Source organism: Cygnus olor, chromosome Z, assembly GCF_009769625.2.
Source record: "Cygnus olor isolate bCygOlo1 chromosome Z, bCygOlo1.pri.v2, whole genome shotgun sequence".
NCBI lineage: Eukaryota > Metazoa > Chordata > Aves > Anseriformes > Anatidae > Cygnus > Cygnus olor.
In genome coordinates, this window is record NC_049198.1 from 40,738,512 (window position 1) to 40,758,905 (window position 20,394).

The 20,394-nt window shown below is 37.5% G+C and overlaps 1 long non-coding RNA gene across 1 annotated transcript in view; it reads left to right on the forward strand.

The window, feature by feature from the left end:
- LOC121062048 overlaps window positions 1-20,394 on the forward strand; it is a 28,608-nt gene that overhangs the window by 1,832 nt on the left and 6,382 nt on the right. Inside the window, exon 2 of the long non-coding RNA XR_005815382.1 lies at window positions 457-526. This is a non-coding gene — a long non-coding RNA (uncharacterized LOC121062048). The remainder of the gene's footprint in view (window positions 1-456; window positions 527-20,394) is intronic.

The window sequence follows — 20,394 nt, forward strand, 5'->3', positions numbered from 1 at the left end:
AACAAGTCAATGGAAATACTAAAATTTTCCATGATGGGACTCATGAAGTTTCTGAACCTTTGACTGTTTATCTGATCCTTCTGGCTACCATTATTTTCAATTCATGTTAAGAATAGCTAAAAAAAAATCAGAAACAAAAAATCTACCAATCAAAGAATGAGAGAGTGCATTGATAGCACAGTCCCTAAAAGAGTTTGGTGCATTTCTAAAGCACAATCACTTCCCTCCAAATCGCTGTCTTTATGTGATGCCACGGAAATATGACTCCATAGGTTTGCCTGATTACTTAGTAATGCTGCCTTGACACTCACTGCACTCTGAGCAAAGACACCTCTAAGCATAGATGCTAAACAGCCTAAGATTTGAATGTGCTGTCTGCTAATAATACTCGTGATTGCTTTATTGATTGCTTATGATAATAATGGCTGGTCACGAGTCTTTTGTGATCTCTTTCAGGTGTCACTACACAGGGAAGCATTTCCCAAATTGCTGTGCTGTTTAGGATGGCTGCACTACACTCATCTAGGTGGGTCATGGCTCACTGTGCCTGGTTCCTTGGGAATAACCTCCTTAAGCCTTTTCCCCTTGAAAGCATCTGTAAGCAGCTGAAGGTCATGATTGTTCACTCGGAAGATCAATATACCATTAAATTGTGACAAAAAGCACTACCAGACTATTAAGTCCTCAGTCATAACCTCGATAATCTTGATAAAATGATGAACTATTTTAACCTCACGGTGACTGTTACACTCTTTGCTGGGTTGAAAACTGGCTGGATGGCAGGGCTCAGAAAGTAGCGGTGAAATGAGTGAAATCCAGCTAGTGACCAATCACAAGTGGTGTTCCCCAGGGGTCAGTGTTGGGGCCCATCCTCTTTAATATCTTTATTGATGATTTGGATGAGGGAATTGAGTGCACCCTCAGTAGGTTTGCAGATGACACCAAGTTGTGGAGGAAGTGTCAATCTGCCGGAGGGTATGAAGGCCCTGCAGAGGGACCTGGACAGGTTGGATTGGCAGGCAGAGGCCAGTGGGATGAGGTTCAACATGGCTAAGTGCTGGGTCCTGCACTTTGGCCACAACAACCCCATGCAATGCTACAGGTTTGGGGCAGTGTGGCTTGAAAGCTGTGCAGAGGAAAAAATCTGGAAGTGTTGGGTGATGCTTCCCTGAACATGAGCCGGCAGTGTGCCCAGGTGGCCAACAAGGCCAACGGCATCCTGGCTTGTATCAGGAATAGTGTAGCCAGCAGGACCAGGGGGGTGATTTTCCCCTGTACTCAGCTCTGATGAGGCCACACCTCGAGTACTGTGTTCAGTTTTGGGTCCCTCACTACAAGAAAGACATTGAGGCCCTGGAGCATGTCCAGAGAAGGGCTACGAAGCTGGAGAAGGGCCTGGAACACAAGTCCTGTGAGAAACGGCTGAGGGAATTGGGATTGTTTAGTCTGGGGAAGAGGAGGCTCAGGGGAGACCTTATTGCTCTGTACAACTACCTGAAAGGAAGGTGTGTGGAGCTGGGGGGTCAGCCTCTTCTCACAGATAACTAGTGATAGGACTAGAGGGAATGGCCTCAAGTTGTGCCAAGGGAGGTTTAGGTTGGAAATGAGGAGACATTTCTTCTCAGAAAGAGTAGTCAGGCATTGGAACGGGTTGTCCAGGGAAGTGATGGAGTCAGTGTCTGTGGGGGTGTTTAAGGAAGGACTGGATGTGGTGCTTAGGGACATTGTTTAGTGGGTGGCATTGGTAGTAGGGTGATGGTTGGACCAGGTGATCTTGGAGGTCTTTTCCAACCTTAATGATTCTATGATTTGCTTGAAAACCCAGCCCATTAAGAGAACATTGAGAAAAACTATGGAAATGCTGCCTTTCATACATTTTTGCCCTAAAAAATACACCTTATTTGCTTTCCACCCTTACCTATAAGAGTTAGAGTCGTATGATTTGGCTAATCCTTGGTACAAAAAGGACAGGGATCTCCTGGAAAGAGTCCAGCGGAGGGCCACAAAGATGATATGGGGTCTGGAGCATCTTCCCTATGAGGAAAGGCTGAGAGACCTGGGTCTGTTCAGCCTTGAGAAAAGAAGACTGAGAGGGGATCTTATTAGCATTTACATATGCCTTAAGCATGGGAGACAGATGGATTTCGCCAACCTCTTTTCAGTGGTTTGTGGGGACAGGACAAGGGGCAATGGACAAAAAAATGGATCACAGGAAGTTCTGCACCAGTATGCCAAAGATGTTCTTCACAGTGAGGGTGATGGAGCACTGGAACAGGCTGCCCAGGGAGGTTGTGGAGTCTCCTTCTCTGGAGATATTCAAGGCCTGTCTGGATGCCTAATTGGGCAACCTGCTCTAAGGAACCTACTTTGGCAGGAAGGTTGGACCCAATGATCTCTTAGGGTCCCTTCCAACCCCTACAATTCTGTGATTCTGTGATAATACCACTCAAAACAGTGGTTGGACATGAGGTTCAACAGGAGCCTTTTTTATATATCTCCTAGTTCTGGGCTAATTTCCCATTTTTTTGAGGTCTGCTGTTAATAAAGTAACGTCTTTACAAAAGAATTAGAAAAGTGTGCTGTCAACACCTGAAGATGTGTTGCGATAAAGATTTTTCTGGGTGAAGAAGAAGCCGCTGTAGGGGAAAAATGCCACAGCTTTACCTACTTGCAAAATCCAACTGTGGCTGATGCAAAAAGAAATGCAAATAAGACCCATTCATTATTTCTGTCTATGATGGTATACCAAAACGTAGCTTATTAGACAAGATACTAGGCAGCCCACTCTCAATACAGTTGTATCAAATAAGTCCCCAAATGAGAAAACAAACATCTGAAAACTGCCAGATGTTCTGGCAGCCAAGGAAAAGCCCACTCAGTATGAGCTTTAGCCACTAGACCTCCCTACTCAGTTCTCCCTTGATACGTTATTAGCCTAAATGTAGGAAAGGGTAGGAAACAACAAAGCTTCAGGTCAATTATGCTTCCACTGGTCTAATGGTGTATCATATGTAAAGAAACTGCCTAAAATCTCCTGGCTGTATCCTAGGTACTTTCTTAGATACTTTAATTAGGAAAAGAGACCCTGTTTTAACAGTATTAACAACCTCATCTAATTTATCTTCAGTTTTGTTAAAGGATAGAAAGAAGCAGATTTTAATTTCATTTGCACTTCCCTGACTTTTCTAGTATTTCAGGTCGTCCATCCTTTTATCCCACTACAATGCTAAGGTTTCCTAGGGCATATAAGCCTTCCCATTAGTAAGGTGCAGTTCTTGAGGAAGAGAGAAGAATGGAGTCTAAAATGGCCTTTTGCAATTCATTAAGCAGCAACATAACAATGAATTAAGACACAGAATATATACACTTTCTGCTAATATGGAAGACAGTGTCACAGAAAGTCCAGGATCTGCCATAAGCAGAGGGTCTGCACCATATGCAGTGGTACCCCGTGGAAGAGATGACTAGAATTTAGTGGTCTGAACTCTAACCAACATTGCATCTCTCTTTTTTTTTTTTTTCTCTTTTTTTTTCTTTTTTTTTCTTTTTTCTTATTTGAATACACAATGGCTTATCTAGTTCTCAAACTGACAAATTAAACCAGAAAGTAACAACACACTAGCCAAAAAAAAAAAAATAAAGAATTATTTGTGATAATTCTTATGTACTACCATTACAGTTGGTATGCCTATTGTAACTGCTAGACTCTGAATTAACTATACGAATCTTGTATTTAAGTTATTTAAATGTCTAAAAGAACTAATCACAAGGATGTTTTATTTCTGCTTCTATGGTAGCCTCATAATCATATTTTAAATTATGTTGTTATTTTGCAAAGTCCTCTTGAAATCTCTCAACAGCATGTCAAGTCAAGTATCTGGCATTGGATTGTTTCTACAGAGAACGCTTTTGTCTACAAATGTTAGCAACCAAATCACATAACAGTGTGCAGCATTGGTCTCTACTGCTTCAGTGCATACATGAAGCAGTTTTAAAAGACTTATTACTTGTTTACTTGTCCTTTCTTTCAATCAGTGCAAGCAGGCAATTGTGAATGAGCACTTAAAAGTGTAAATTTATGCCATTCTGTACTTTCATGAACCAGAGTATATTAAAACTTGCCTAAAAAGAGAAAAATATTTATGTTTGTATTTGGAGAGCTGACATGCCAATTTAACTAAACAATTTTTTTCATAAAGAAAACAAATAAGCCTCAAACTCTGTCCTTAGAGAATATTTCTGTAGGTCACAAGTAATGGAAAACGCAGTTTAAAACACTCCATATGATCTTAAAATAACTGTTGTCATTGGCTAATATAGGAAAAAATTACTGCTTTGCATGACTTAAAACTTATGCGCTATTTTACAGAAAGTCTTATTGCACTAATACTTCCCAGTCAGGAAACAAAATATGTCCTGCTGTATCAGTGCTGTGGGAATGCAGACAATGACACTACCTTGTATCATAACACTCAAAACTTAACACAATGAAGTCAGAGCATTTAAGGCTATATTGTCAACGTTTTATCCTACTGTAATTGTTGGACCTTCCTCTATTTGTCCCACGTCTTCCTGTAGAATTCTACATTTGAGTCTTGGTCTCAAAAAGATGATATTTTCAGTTAGACAATAAAGTAAAAATTAGCATGAAATGGAAAATGGTTATGTACTGATAAACAGATCCCTCTTCTGCTCATAACACATTTCTATCACTATGAGTTCAAACAATAGTATTATTATAAAAAATGTACAAGAATACACTTTTACAACTTGTTAAAGCAGAATCAAATAATACTTTGAATACATATTTTGTTGACTCCATTATATCAATGAGCTCTGTGTATAGCCATGCAAACTAGCATTCATTTCCTTAAATAAGATGTTTGCATTGTTTTTACTGTTTAGACTAAGAATGTCATTCTGACTCTCGCATAACAAGGCTGCTTGTGCCAAGTTATTTGCTTATTGTCTCTGAACTGTTGGCCATCATGCAAAACAAAGCTGTCCTGTCCAACTGTAACTTCTTCCCTGAAAGTACACCATCACCTTAAATTTCTCTTAAATTTCTCTTTCCCCCAGCTGCCCCTATTTTTCTGGAATTTGATGAGGTCATAGGTAGAGAGGAAGAACATTTGCTGCCAGTTCCCTGTTCTTGATGGAAGATCACAGGACCTTTGATCCTGCTGTTCTGCAATGGACAGATGAGGGTCAGGCCAGTATGTTTAGCATGTGCTGGTTCCCTTCTGTGTCCTCTACTTCCCTAATGCATAATAGGAGGAAACATAACTAGGGCATTTTTGACCCAGAAGGAAAAGGAGGCAGTGGCAAGAGAATAAAGTAAAGGAGTGTGAATTGCATAACAGAGCTGTCTTTTTTTTTTTTTTTTTGGCAACTTCTCACCTAGACAAATAGCCAGCTAGGAAGATAGTATGACACCACTGATGAATAACTGAATGGAAATAGGTAGAATGATCTTTAGGACTATGTCTGTTATATGTGATTTATTTCAATGCTGTTGATTTTTGGCTGAACAAATTCTTGTTGACCGTCTTTTTAGTAGTAAGCAAATCTCAGGGTGTTCATAATTCTGCAATTACTATGAAAACCTCTGTGGTGTGAGTGTCAAGCAGAAAGTTAGACAAAACAGTATAATTTGTTGTTGTTTTCTACTTTGCTTCAAAAATAAAAGGCAGGTTGTTTCTACATGGAAGCTTCTGAGTGCTCTCATTCCAAAACTCAGAGCTTTATTGGTATCTGGTTTAGGTATAAAAAGCATGTGTGTGCATGGAATAAAAATTGAAGAAATTAGAGAAGATACTAATTTATTTTTTATCTAAACTTTCCCAAGTTTTTACATTAATTCTTTCTTTATTTTTGATATCACTTTGTAATATAAGAAATTGTGCACTGGAGAAAAAAGAATTATTTAATTACTCTATTTTTCTTTCATTGAAGACATTCAATTAAAATTCAATTTCATTCTTTTTTTTTTTCACCTGTTCTTTTTAAGACAAATTGAATTAAAAGTTTATCTATTTCACTATATTCGTAACTACAGTTTACCAAAGATGTATTTCGTAACCTTTTCTACATTGCTAAACAAGATTTGAGACAGAAAATAGTTCCCTTAATACAACATAACATTACCACACCCCTCCCCCCAAAAAACTGTGTGCAGCTTCTTGTTTTTGAGACATTAAAATAATTATTATAGTAACTAAAAAAACTGCTGACTAGGTACAGAATTTGAATTCTTACAAATGCTGATTGGATCTCTAATGAGCTAAAAGTGCGTATTTGAAAATTGGCTATTTCTGAGAAAAGTAATTAGCAAAAAATATGTAGCTGTATGTATGTTAGCTAAGTGTAGAACAACACTAAGAGGATCAATGCTGCAACTGGGGATATATGCTGTGTGATAATATCACTATGTTGCTCTTTGTTTACTTAGAAGTGCAGGGTCTGACTGGTAAAGCAGGTGGATTTCATTGACAAGCGGCTGTTATCTAGCTCGTAGTGGGCTTGTTCCCAGCCCATTGGAAAACCATTGAGCCATGTGGGAAAAATATGCATGATTAGAGCTCTACTCAGCAGAGCGCCAGGTTTGAATAACAGTAATAGAGGTCAGGTCCAAGATTCATTTACTGAGCTGTGAAGTAAAGCTCGCCTGATTTCTGCTCTACCCTGTATTATATATGGGCGAGTTGCTTCAGTTAAATTAAGAAATGATTCAAATAATCACCACTTCCTTCTAACCAAACAACTAATATTTGAAGAAATATCCTTATCACAAAAGAACAATTGGTTCCTAGCTTGATGCCTCTGGAAGAACTGTGGAGCGACTAAGTATAGGAATATAATATTTTATAAATAACATGCACAGGAACCTATATTTGGCCTATATCTAACCTAAATCTAGTCTACTGCTAGCCTACAACAGAATGGAATTGAATAGAATAACACCTTGAGTTGGAAGGAAACCACAAGGATCATCCAATCCAACTCCTATTATAATCTTCCAGTTTACACACTTTACGCAGGAACCATGCCACTTTTCTAAAATGCAGATATTTTGGGGCTTGAATGTAGTCCTGATGCTACTGTCCATTAGGCTAACTATTAAATGTCTCATTTTCGCTCTAGTCATTCTTGTTGCAATTCTCTGCATCTTTTCTATTTCTGCTACTTCCTATTGGAAGCAACCAGATATAACAGTTTTAAGAGTGAGGGCATATTGCCACTTTATATAATAGCATCATAATATTTACCCATTTCTTAGTGCAACCTAAAATTCCATTGGCTTTTTTTTTTTTTTAAACCTTTGTAACTCATTGAGAAGGAGTTTTCATTACGCAGTCCCAAATTGTGCTTAGTTGTTATAAGGTTGGCTCCATTTACTAACTACTTAATATTTAGCGGCTCAGGACTTTTTTTGCCCTTTCAGCATGTGCTGCCTTGTGAGCTTCTGTATCTACTATTGTATTGAATAAACACATATGTCCAATCTAATAGAAAAAAAAAAAAAAAAGCAGAAAGGGTCTCCTTCAAGTTAGGGAGATTGCCTTAGGCAAATGTTTTGGGAACAATTGTTAATCGTCTGAATGAGAAAAAAAAAAGTGTGCCTAGATAAAAATGTTCATTATTTGTTGTTCACTGTTTTACTGTTTACTCCATTGATGGAGTATGAAAAAATATTATAAGCCTTAGACAACCAGCAAAATATCACATATAACAATTAGTCATACCAGCATTCACTTGAATCACTTAATAAACTAGAAATTATTCATCTAAACTATGTAACAAATATAAATATGTATTACAGTAGGCAAAACAAGCACCTATTTGCAAGTTATTCATTAATTGGTGTTTTTCTAAAATTACAAAAATGCTTCTGAAATAGATTGACAAGTTCTAATTTTACCTTCCTTCTTATATGCTTCTTGTTTCTCTTCTTGAAGTTTTGGTTTCACATTTAAGCATCAGGATAACACATGTAAATTTACATCCAGATGTTCCAAAAGTATGCACTAATTCCCTAAACCTCTGTTTTTCAAATCAGTATAACTGTCAGTGCTTATAACCTCTAGAAATCAAGCCTTACATGAATCGCATGAACACGACAGAAAAACTGAGCCTTTTTAACTTCATAAGCTTAATGCTGGAATAATTGTGTCTGAATCTAGGGAGAAAATAGGTTAGTGTAAAACACATGCTAAATAAAAGGGTTGTTCAACACATTTTGCTAATAGAATTATTCCAAAAAACTTTTCTCTAAAAAGGTTGAGGAAGGTGGATATGCAGACCACATCAGATGGATCAGTCCATGTAAACAGCAAATTAGAAGACTATTTATAAGACAAATTATAAGACAATATTTCCTTTTCTATTTTAGTTGTAGGAGAATGCAACCTCAGGCATGAAATGAGCATGCAAACTAGCATAGTGAATCACAACTGAAGTGTGGCAAATCTGAAAACTAAATGTAAAACCGAAAAGAATCATCACAAGTATAAAATGTTAGACGTCTTCCTGAAATGCATAAGAGTATGTTAAGTTCTGTCCAGGTAGAAGTGGTTTGTATAATGGGGTTAATATGAGACAACAAGTAATACTGAAGCCAGTATATTGTAGCACATTCAGAGCAAGGGACTCAAAGGCCAAGTTAAACTTTTATAAAAGTAGTAAGAGACAGTCAGGGAAGCCTGTGTGATGAAGTCAGTTGAGAGGACTTGCAAAGGCACAACATATGAAGGGAATTAAACAACAAAACCAACAAACACACAAACAAGACCTACCAAGCAGTGAAATCAAAGGCTGGCTTTTATGTGCAAAAATAAATAATATTAAGTGAGAAAGAAATAGAAGCTGGAGGCAAAAAAATGTAAGAAATAAGGATGCCAGGTAAGGAAAAAGACTAAGCTATCTATATTTGGATTTGAGAGTCCAGACAAAGAAAATAACTTTTGCTAAGATAATATGTTCAAAGAATGCAGATAGATATTCTAAATATTTGAGGGAAAGTTTCATAGGGACAGAAACAGGGAAATGTAGAATAACTATAATCTTCTATTTATACAGCAACCTGTATTACAAGTGCTGCTAAAGTGTTCTTGATTTTTTTTCCAAATCAGTGTGCCTGTGTACGTGCATACAAGCGTATGACTGCACAAATCGCTTAAATGCAGAAAGCAGCGGAGCGGAACAGAGCAGCTGTTTAGAACTGCACAGCAACAAGACATGGCACTTTAGGACAGGAAGTAAAGGAGAACACAGCATCCAACTGAAGCTGCAGAAGGGATTTTATGTCAACAGAATGCAATTACCAAAACTGGAGTATTTCCAGGACAATAGAACTAGCATAAGGGGATAATCATTATTGCCTGAAATTGAATATAATAAAGAAATTATTTAGACAGAGATAACTTGTTCAGAAAAGGGAACAAAATGAGATGGCAAAAGAAATTGGAAAGGGTTGTAAAAGGCATGATCTCCTAACAATGAGAGATTGCAGATATAAACTAGGTCATACTGAATAAAGGATATGAATCAAGCAGTTCTATGGACGTTGAAATGATTTGATCTTTTATACTATAAAGAAGGGTAAGAATTACAGCCCAACCTTTCTCTCCTCACTCATTCCATGAACTATGGATGTATGAGAGAGAAAAACAGCATCTGGCTAATAAAAAAGATCTGATTCTTGCCATAGCCATGAGTAATGCATGGATATGTGATGGTAGACTCAGAGGCAGGATCTCTGCAAAACAACCACAAGCTGTTAAAGTTTGTCATTAGATCTTTAGACAACCCCTGCTCACATCTTGAATTTTTCTGTGTGAATTTCAGGACAAGAAAACACTGGAAAAACAAAAGTTTAAGATTTAGAAGTTTACAAGATTAAATGATTGTCTGTTGCTTATCTTTTCAACAGATAAGCTAGAGCTATAAAAACTATTAAAGCAACAACAGCAAAAAAATGGAACGTACACTTTCTTCATGTATCTCATAAATTTTTTTCAACCACTTTGTCAATGGATAAAATAGAGGCCCAATTTCTCAGCTGCTGTAACTGTTCATAGTATCTCCACTGTTAATTTAATTGAATTGAGGGCCCAGATGGGGCATTTAACTATGTGCTTCATTCTGCCTGTGCAGGCAGCATTGTAAATGCACCTTTCAATGGAGTGTGTGATTAGAAAGGATTGATAATACATGCATGGTGTTACCCTACAATACCAGAGAAAAAATGTCATAAGATTTGCTAAAGTTGATGAGCTGTGATCTTTCAGAGTCATAACAGAAATCACCCTTTCCTGAGATGTTTTGTGTTATTTTGCTTTACGTTTTAATTCTTTGAAATCTTAAGTAACTTTTATGAAAGTGATCATCAGAAGAGGAAAAAAAAAAAAAGAGAGAGAGAGAGAGAGAGAGAGAAAATCAACACAGAGGGCTCTCCATGATGTATTTGACTTAATTAAACATAAATCAGCTTGAGCTCACACAATGTGGTCATGCTTAACATATCTGAAAGAACTGTTTGAGTAAGTATCTGAAAGGCTTGACAGACGGAAAGCTATGGGCATACTTTACCTGGATTTTAGCGAAAGCTCTTGATACAATGCCATACAGGAATCTAATCCACCAGCTAATCATTAAATTTATTATGAGGTGAGCTACTTGACTGGATTAAGCCCCGGTGTGTGAGTTGATTTGGTTTAGGGTACAAAGACTAGTGGAATTTAGCAAAGAAACAGGCTCACAAGGATGTGGCACTCCGTCTCTTTCCTTGACCCTGTGATGGAGATTAAAGAGAGTGAAGAACATCAAATTAAGATTGAATTTCACCTTTATGCTGGCATGCTATGCTTCTTTCGTGGAGGCATAAAAATATTTTCTTGAAATCAAAATTAATGAATTAGTCTTGATTTTTCACAAAACATATATTTGTTGTTTTCAGTAACAAAATTTCCTTGAAAACAGCCTATTTATACTGAAACAGCTGGTACTTCACTACAAAGTAATGTTTTGTTTTCTTTTTTAAACAAACAACAAAAAAAAACCCCAATGTGAATAAAAATATATTTATTAAATACTATATTTTTTCATTGTGATTGCTCTAATTTATTTTTCTGTTACAGTTATACACTTTTCCCAGTGGATCTCTCACAGATCAGGTTTAGCAGGCATAGCTATCGTAAGTGTTATATGTGAGTTTTATACATCTGCAGAAAAGCATACATGAAGTTAAATATACTTCCAAAAGTATGTTTCTATTTTTGGAGTGTGTATGGCTTCATTGAACTAGTGAATATTCAAGGCAGGACTTAGTTATTTTGCAAGTTAATGCAGTCCTTCAAGCTTACTGCTGTGAAGGTGTTAATGGAGATTCATACTGCATTATGCTGCTCTTCATCTTAATTTTAGATGTTTCCAGAGATCACCATATTTCAGTAGGATCCTCATCACTTTCATGTCAATATATTGTCCCCCTCTTAATGATATATGGAGATATAAATGGCAAGCCTATATGTAATCAGCATGAATTTCTGTAGATTTTCCTGTGATTCAGTGAACTGTTTCCACTGTCCTTGCTTGTTGGCTAGCTGGTAATGCTGTTGTACGGCACTACTCCTGTGAAAGTTGTACTACTGCTCAGTCCAGACTTTATTTTGAACAGACACACGATTTTCATTTTCTGCCTGTATAAATCACATCAACCCCTGGCAAAAAAACAAAGGAACATGAATGTGGTTAAAGTTTTTTGTTTCATGCATTCATGGTACCTTCCACATTCCTTTGGGTTCAGATTCTGCCCAGTTTGCCTAACCAAAATAGAGCTCATCCATTAGTCTGTGATAATTATTCATTTCCAGTGACCTTCAGTAATTAATTGTGTCATGTAATGTCAGCTCCTGGGGTAATGATAAAAAGAGGTTTCAGAAGTGGTTAATTCTTTAAATTATCAGTACAGTGTTTCTTTTTATATGAAGGAGAGACAATATGGAAACAGATTTAAGTATGTTACATACTCTCTGTCCTTTCTTTTATAACCCCAGTTTTTAAAAAGGGAAAAAAAGGAAGACTTGGTAAATTACAGACTAGTCAGTCTCACCTCTGTGCCTGGCAAGATCATGAAGCAGATCCTCCTGAAAGCTATGCTAAAGCACAAGGGAAACAAAGAGGTTACTGGTGACAGGCAACATGGCTTCATCATGCAAGATTGTGCCTGACAAATTTGGTGGCATTCTGCAATGGGGTTACAGCATTGTTGGGTAAGGGATGAGCAACTGATGTTACCCTACCTGGACTTGTGCAAAGCATTTTTCATGGTCCCTCATGACATCCTTGTTTTTAAAATGGGGAGAAATTGATTTGACAGAGGGACCATAGAGTGTATAAAGAATTTGCTGGATACTCACATTCAAAGAGTTGCACTGACAATGACAAGAAGTGTTCCTCAAGGGTCAGTACTGGGACCGGCACTGTTTAACGTCTTTTTCGGTGACATGGACAGTGGGACTGAGTGCGCTCTCAGCAAGTTTGTCGATGACACCTAGCTGTGTGGTGTGGTTGACACGCTGGAGGGAAGGAATGTCATCCAGAGGGACCTGGACAGGCTTGAGAGGTGGGCCTGTGTGAACTGCATGAAGGTCAACAAAGCCAAGTACAAGGTCCAAGCAGAAATACAGGCTGGGTGAAGAATGGATTGAGAATAGGCCTGAGGAGAAGGACTTAGTGATGGTTTTTGATGAGAAGCTCAACATGAGCCAGCAATGTGTTCTTGTAGCCCAGAAGGCCAACTGTATCCTGGTCTGCATCAAAAGAGGCATGGCCAGCAGGTCAAGGGATGTGATTCTCCCCCTCTACTCTGCTCTCATGAGTCCCACCCGGAGCACTGTGTTCAGCTCTGGGGCCCCCAGCACAAGAAGGGCATGGACCTATTAGAATGATTCCAGAGGAGAGCCACAGAGGTGATCAAGAGGCTGGAACACCTCTCCTATGAAAAGAGGCTGAGGGAGTAGGGGTTGTTCGGTGTGGAGAAGAGAAGGCTCTGGGGAGACCTTACAGCATCCTTCCAATACCTAAAGGGGGCCTACAGGAAAGCTGGGGAGGGACTATTAGTCACAGAGTATAGTGATATGACAAGGGGTAATAGTTGTACACTGTTAGGGTACAACAATCTTATCTTTAGATAAGATATTGGGAAGAAATTCTTCACTCTGATGGTGGTCAGGTACGGGAACAGGCTGCCCAGAGAAGCTGTGGATGCCCCATAGTTGGAAGTGCTCGAGGCCAGGATGAATGGGGCTTTGAGCAACCTGGTCTAGTGGGAGGTGTCCCTGCCAATGGCAGGAGGGTTGGAACCAGGTGATCTTTCCTGTCCCTTCCAACCCAAACCATTCTGTGATTCTATGATTCTGTGATGTTATACATTAGGTGTTTATGGAGATATAACAAAGAGAAACAGAGAAAAAAAAAAAAAAAAAAAGAAAATCAAAATTATAACGTTTGCATGACATGTTTGAAGATAGGATCCAAAATAAATATCAACATGGAATCCATTTCTGATCCCCAGCAAATTTCAGGGTTTCACTTGTCTTTAATAATACGGCAGAGCTTTTTGCAGTTTGCAGGACGTGGCTATCACTTAAAAATTTTCTTCTCCTAAAATATAGGTGTGCTTGAATCCTGCTGACTCTGAAGCACTTGTTTTGTGCTATTCTGTTGCCTTCATATTGATAGGTCAGGAAAGAAAAAGGCAAAGCATGCTAACTCTAACCAAACATCTGTGCCTAATGCCGTGTTCTGTAACCTGTTACAGGTGGCCACTGACAGAGCACTGAAGCAATCAGGTATTGCATCTGAGGACACTGTCCTCTGTAAGGTCACCCATGGATCCTGTAGTAGTCTTTCTTACATGGTGGGATTTATTCAGTGTTTATGTGCTGTAAGCATAACTCCTGCAGGAGAAACACTTTCTGATATCAGGACTTGGCAGAAAAAACTCACTCACCTGTAGAATTATTAAACAAGTCCTCAGTCTTACTTATTTATTGCTGACACCCGCAGTTCTCCTTCTTCCTCTTTCTTGACTGGCAAATAGACCTTTCTACAGAACATGAGCCTTGCAATTCTTTTTAGTGTTGGAAGCACATATGTTTTATTCAGTTCTTATATCTTTGCCCAGAGCACAAAGCAAGTCCTTAATAATTTAGTCTTACAGATGACTCAGAATCATCATATCCCAGGCTTACCCTTAAACCAAAGCTATTCATGGTCTGAACTTAGTATTATAGCTTTTAAATTCATAACTTTGGGAGAAGACTGTACTTATAAAAGCACATCGTATATATTTCTGTGCTAAATGTCAAACTATTAAGGTTTATATTTCCTAACTTTTCCAAAGATAGGGGAAATACAACTTAGTTGCTATACTTCACAGGGCTGAGAAAGCCCAAGAATAGTTTTTGTGATTTCAACCTCTCTGCTGTAGTCTTCCTAATGCTGCAAGAAAATTACTTCAAAGTACTCTTTTGACAGTCGTTCTTGGATACACAGCAATTACTGTCATGCATTTTATGCAATCAACCTATAGCGTCTGGGTGTGTATCCCTACTGTGGGGTCCAGGAGTCAGTCTCACAGTTTCATCAGAGAGGATGACTCCTTCAGAGCTGCTCTGCCAGAAATATCTTTGAATAGATAATTCATTCTCTTCTGGTGTAAATCTCTAACAGTAGCCAATTCTGTAGTCATTAGGGAAATGCAGAAAAAACATAGTGCTCAAACCATGCAACTTCTTCAATGGAATGACATATCTTTCTGATCCCAGGTAGTGATCTGTTTATGCCCTGAATCCTGAAGATTATTCTTTTTTTATCTACCACGCATACCTGCAGATATTACTCTTATCATGTGACCTTCTAATAACATTTAGAAATATTCTGAAGTGTTCACTTTAGTCTCTTTAGATTAATAATAATTAATAGTAACAATTATTAATAATTCATCCATTTGCAAATATTAACAAGCAATGAGTTCTACAGATCAATAATGTGTCTGATTTAAAAGAGGGAGAAATCCTATCTAGTAGCAAGCAGTAAGTTTGGTAGCAAATTTCTGGAGGATTGGAGGTATCGTTTCTGATTTGCTCCTTATCTTGAAAAGTCTTGGGGATGCACTGTAGAAAGATTACAATCACGATCCTTCACCAATGCCTGAATCTTTGGTGAACAGCTGACTTTAGCTTTATATATTCATAACCTGGCAAAATCAATTCTGTTTAATCTTTCTGTTGCATACTAACAAGTTTTCTCAAGGTACCTGATGTGCTTTTGTATCAGTGCAATCTCACAGGAACAAAACTAAATGAATTAAGAAAATCTATTTTAAATTTGAACAAAACTGGATGTTCATGTTGCATAATAGTGGATGTCTTATGTAAATATAGCTAAAGGAAAGGACAAATGCAAAGAGAGATTCCTTTTTTTAAAGGCATCTTCCTCTGCTTGCACAGGTGTGAAAATACCCTATTTAAAGAGAAACAGCAAAGCTCCTAGTAAGACAGACTGCCTTCATAAAATGTCTCATTAAACCGTGAGAGGATCTAGGCAGGTGCTGGAGTGCCTAATTTTGACCATGCACATGACTGATAGGGCTCAGACACCTGGGGCTATAGCAAGCCTGGACTTTTTTGCTTGGTAGATAATGACTGTCCCCTATTTTGTCAGTACAATTTTGCCTACATTCAGATGAAACAATCTTCAGAGCACGATGATGTCTTGGTTGACTACCAGAAGTTCTACTTTCCTCCTGTTGTATAAAAGATTTTGTGTCACAATGTGATGAAAACATTTTGTTTTGAAAGCAAGAAACCATTTGTTAGCTAAGTCTTGCACTAGATTTTGGTTCATAGCAGAATGATTTGATTTTGCTTCAGTAGACATCATGAATAACTAGACCTTTTATTCAGACAGAATAAAATCAACAAACCACAGTAAGGCCACTTTCTCAGCCAGATCAGGATGAAGGACAAAGGAACTCTGAAAGAACAGAACTAAAATCAGGTCTCTCATTCATCTTTGGTAGGGAAACCATCACAGAAATGTCACAGAATGTGGCTTGCTCTCAGCAGCTGATCTAAAGAACAAAACAAGTAAATTTCTTGCACTTACATTATCCTGGTCTAAGCTGATCAGTGGGTTACTTAATATATGTTTATTAAGGTGATGTTATAGGTAACCCCCCAATATGGACATACTGCTTTGCTGAGAACATGCTTTGGCCACTATCAAAAATGATTTGTGAGTTGTCTTTGGGTGGTGTTGCCCAGTGTTAATCTTATCTGACATTAGACAAATTGACTGGTAGGATCCTTGCAGAGTTGTCAGCACCTCAGCATGATAATCAGGGATGTGAAGTGCTGCCTGTGTTCGTATTCACCCAAGTGCAGAGGTGTGCAGTATGATAACCAAACATTACTCACGCAAATATGCCACGTCACTCAAAGACATTTTTGTTAAAGACTGGCTTGATGAGTAGATGGTAAAGAAATACCATGCAAGGACCATCCTTATTTCTAGGTTGAACGGAAATAATAATAAGAAATTACCTAGCTCTTTTTATTAAGCCTTTGCTTATTGATCTCTAAGCAGTTCATAAATTTAGTTCCCTTTTATTGTCTCAGTTTCACAGTAATGAAATGCACTATCAGACAAACCTGCTATTATTTCTAATTCATTGTGCAATTCTCTGTAACTGTGTTTACCTTTTAACTATAGGTAAACCAAAACTAGTACCATACTGTCTGAGGGTCTATACATTTATTTTATCATTGCTGTTGTATCCTTAGATTCACTTGCTGCAGCATGACCATTTTCCTGGGTGCCATACAAACACAGAGTTAGAGACTTCTCTCCTAAGAACTGAAGTTTTTTTAAAAATGTTTATAAAATAAAACCAGGAATAGTTGGCAGCTGTGCTGTGTCTTCCCCAAGCCAAGATGTTAGACCAAACATCTCCTTTCTTGTGTATAGAAACAGAAGTGTAGTTTGAGAGAACACAATTTTCAATGAGATTAAGATGTATATATGTATTAAAAAAAAAAAAATAAAAACAGTCAATCAAAATATATGTAGATGTGAAGCCAGCAGAAGGCTGAGTGACAAAAAGCCTGATTTTCTTCCTGTGGCCTTTCCAGGAGAAAGAGCTAAACCAAGAGCTTAAATGAATGTCTTTAAATGAATATGTTTCTATTTGTTAGCATTCATTTTCTTTACAGTTTCTTACAGTAATTTTTTAGAAAACAGTTTATATTTTGAAGAAAAGGTGACATATGCTTGCTATGTACCAGATAAGAACTGGAATTAGCATATTTGTTGCTTGTCCCTGGAAACTTGAGATCAAACACTAACTTAGATCAAAAACAAAAGTGGGCTTGGTGGCAAAGTTCTGAGCATGATCTAATAAGGTCATTTCAGAGTAAGGCAACAAAATGCATCACTGTATAAAATTTCATTTGTAAGACCTGATTATTAAACAAACTGATTACTTTCTTTGACTTTTGGATCTCCTTCAATATGTTGGAAGTGTGGTTTAATTGCCTAATCATAGGTGCAGATATAGTAGGGTATCTTAGTTTAGGATTTGATCCCTGTTCATCACAGCAACAAATGCATTATGCGTGCTGGTAAACATAAGAAGTTGGACCTTGAATACTCTGTTTTTTGCTGGCATGTTCTAACTTACGCAGATAAAACAGCAAGGGGAATGATACAAAGCACATAAAGCGGAAAGGGGAATGATACAAAGCAGCTGGCTGTTTCTGTTACCCCTAGTTCAGACTGGGGCTGACCTAGGGGTAAAATCTATGGGAAAATCTGTCTGCTAACTGTTATGTGGATGTGCATGCTTGTACATATGTGTGTCTGTGTGTAGTTAAGAACAGAATTATTTAGCAAATGTTGCAAGTTATTATTGTATATTTACTTACACTTGTTCATTTTTACTCACACCCAAATGGATGTACGGGTATCTGGATATGTACGTGCATACAGTCACGTTGTGACACCTAAATGAGATGCAGTGTCAGGGAACATGTAAATGCAGTAATGCAGCTATTCCTAACAATATGTACAAGAGAAAAATCAATGATATATAATCCTAAAAAAAAAATCTAAGGGCAGCGTTCTCTAATACTCAACTATTTCTTTGTCCATTTTTGACAAACTATTAAAACTTTAAAGATCCAAACATTAAGTATCCAAAGATTTAGATTTTAATAAATATGAAACCAAAATGAGAATAACTAATTTTTGACAAATATTAGGAAAGATTTTTGTTTAAAAGAGGGAAAGTTTAAATAAACAAATAAAAATCCTTTCTAGATGGCTTTCAAAACTTGGCTTTTTCTTTCTTTCTTTTTCTTTCTTTCTTTCTTTCTTTCTTTCTTTCTTTCTTTCTTTCTTTCTTTCTTTCTTTCTTTCTTTTTCTTCTGGGAATGTATTTTATCGTCTGTCAGTTTTGCCCTATGATATGTCCTCTTAAATTGGATCTGTAAGCCCTTCATAAAGTTTAATAAATCTTCAGCATTTCACCCTAAGGAAATTATATTAAAAACCTTCAAATGTGAAGTTGGGCCCGCAGACACACAGCACTGGGAATTATATCACCATAATCAGCTTGTAATGAAAGCCTCTGTCGCTGTTCTCTCCCAATCATAATCTGCCTGTCTTTATGAAAAAAGGGGGGTTTGTCTGGGTTCATCTGCAAGCTTTAATTGGAAGATGTCTTCATTTCATTCCAGCCTACTGGGATAATAACTCAGCCCCATGTTTAAACACAGGCCCTTGCCGCTGATATTTTTTCATTTAGTAAAGCATGTCTCTTTAAATGATTTAGCAAATCACCATGAATGCCAAGGCGGGATGATTGGCAGCTCATTGGTGGTGCACCATTTGCATGACATTTGTTCTTCAGCCTGGAAAGCTGCGGCAGGTAAACAAGCAGGCCCTGTACCGACTCCCTGTGAGTCCTTCCCTGTTTATTTTCTCATAATCAAATGACATTTATGGAGAGGCAAATGCAGCTGCACATATATGGAGAAAAAATGCAATCAGGCCAAACATGATGACTTCATTCAGGTGATATTTTGATTAGAGAAAGGACATTTTTATGGCATAGGGTTTCTTGCAAAGAAGTCGGTCAAATTCCATTTTACAATCTCTATTTTTTTAATATAAAGGTTAGATTCAAATAATTGATTGCATTCGATGGCACTGTGAGTGTTTCAATAGAATATATAGAAGTATGGAGTTCTGAAAATTGTAGGGATTCTCTTCTGCATTATTCTGAGTAAAAATATTTTCTAGGGGTAAATCTCTCTTTTTCTACATAAAGCTGTTCCATTGCATCACTGTAGCTTTTTCCTAAAAGAGATTTCAGAAAGGAAGGTTATTTCTGAAGTTAAACATTTTAAACTTATTTCCTAGCATATCATGGTGTCAGGAGACTTGGCAGAGAACAAATTGAAAGATTAAAAAATATATGTAATATACAACATGTATATACATATATATTGCATCATTTGGTGTTTGTACTACAACTGATAGCATTCTGCTGCTACAGAAGTTTCACTTCTATTTCAAAAGTACTTTGGAAACAGAAATAAAAAATAGCAATTACTGAGCATGGAGAGGGGAGTACTGTGAGCTGGATGCAGCTACCTTAAGTGGCTATGCTTAGTTGCTTAGTTTTTTGGTAAAGAAGTACTTCCTCATCCATTTGCTGAAGGAGGTAGACCTCTGCGTTTGCCAAGTTTTCTGAAGATTTTAAGTGAGAGGCACCGTGGAATTTGATAGAGCCTTCAGTGGCTGTATAAGAGGAGAAACAGGGTCATAACCATATAGTACCCACACAGCTTGACCCAGAAAAGTTGTGAGTAGAAGGCAGAATTTTTTAGCCACATACCAATTATTTTGAAGCAGTATTTAGGTGTAAAGCTTGGGGTTTTGTGAGAGGTATAGGGAGGGAAAGGGGAAGGGGACTGTAGTGTGTTCTATATTTAAAAGGTTGTTAATTGTTTGAAAACCTACTGACAAATGTCCCAGAAGATGTTGATAGGGCTCAACCTGTTCTGAAAACTTGGCTATAGACTAAGAGAAAAACTTGCTTTGGCAGAAAGGAAAGAAAATATGTTCCATAGAATTGTTTTCATCTTATCTTTCCTCAGAAGAAATTGTGTTCACATATTTTTGTGCTCACTCTCTACTCTTTTTGGACAGACAAACTCTTACAACTCTAAAACAGCATGTAAGTATTGTTATTTCAATATTCAGGGCTGAAGTGACTGTCATTTACTGCAGCAGACTTTAAGTAGGCACTAAATAATCTGTAGA